This window comes from Wasmannia auropunctata, unplaced genomic scaffold (assembly GCF_000956235.1).
Source record: "Wasmannia auropunctata unplaced genomic scaffold, wasmannia.A_1.0 LD336103.1, whole genome shotgun sequence".
NCBI lineage: Eukaryota > Metazoa > Arthropoda > Insecta > Hymenoptera > Formicidae > Wasmannia > Wasmannia auropunctata.
In genome coordinates this window covers 1747251-1747716 of record NW_012026787.1, presented here as the reverse complement: position 1 = coordinate 1747716, position 466 = coordinate 1747251, and positions in this window count along the sequence as shown.

Sequence of the window (466 nt, the reverse complement as noted above, 5' to 3'; positions counted from 1 at the left end):
ATTGTTAAGTATGGATCTTAAAAACATTTACTACAGTTAATTCTTTTTGTATATTGATATCCATATTTTTTTGCAACTATACTTGTAAGGGATACATATATAACATAAGTATTCAAAATAAAATTCAGTTAAGGTGAAGACTGAAATTTATAAGAACAATAACTATTACATATGTATTAATAGGCTGCGTTCCGATATTCACTAGAAGTACTGAAAATCTATTTATACATATGTAATAAAGTCATTTTTTATAAATTTCAGTCTTCACCTTAACTAAATTTGATTTTAAATATTTATGTTATATATGTATCCTTTATATGTACATATTACACACACACACACACACACACGCACACGCACACGCGCACGCGCACGCGCACGCGCACACACACACACACACACACACACACACACACACACACACACACACACACACACACACACACACACACACACACACACACAC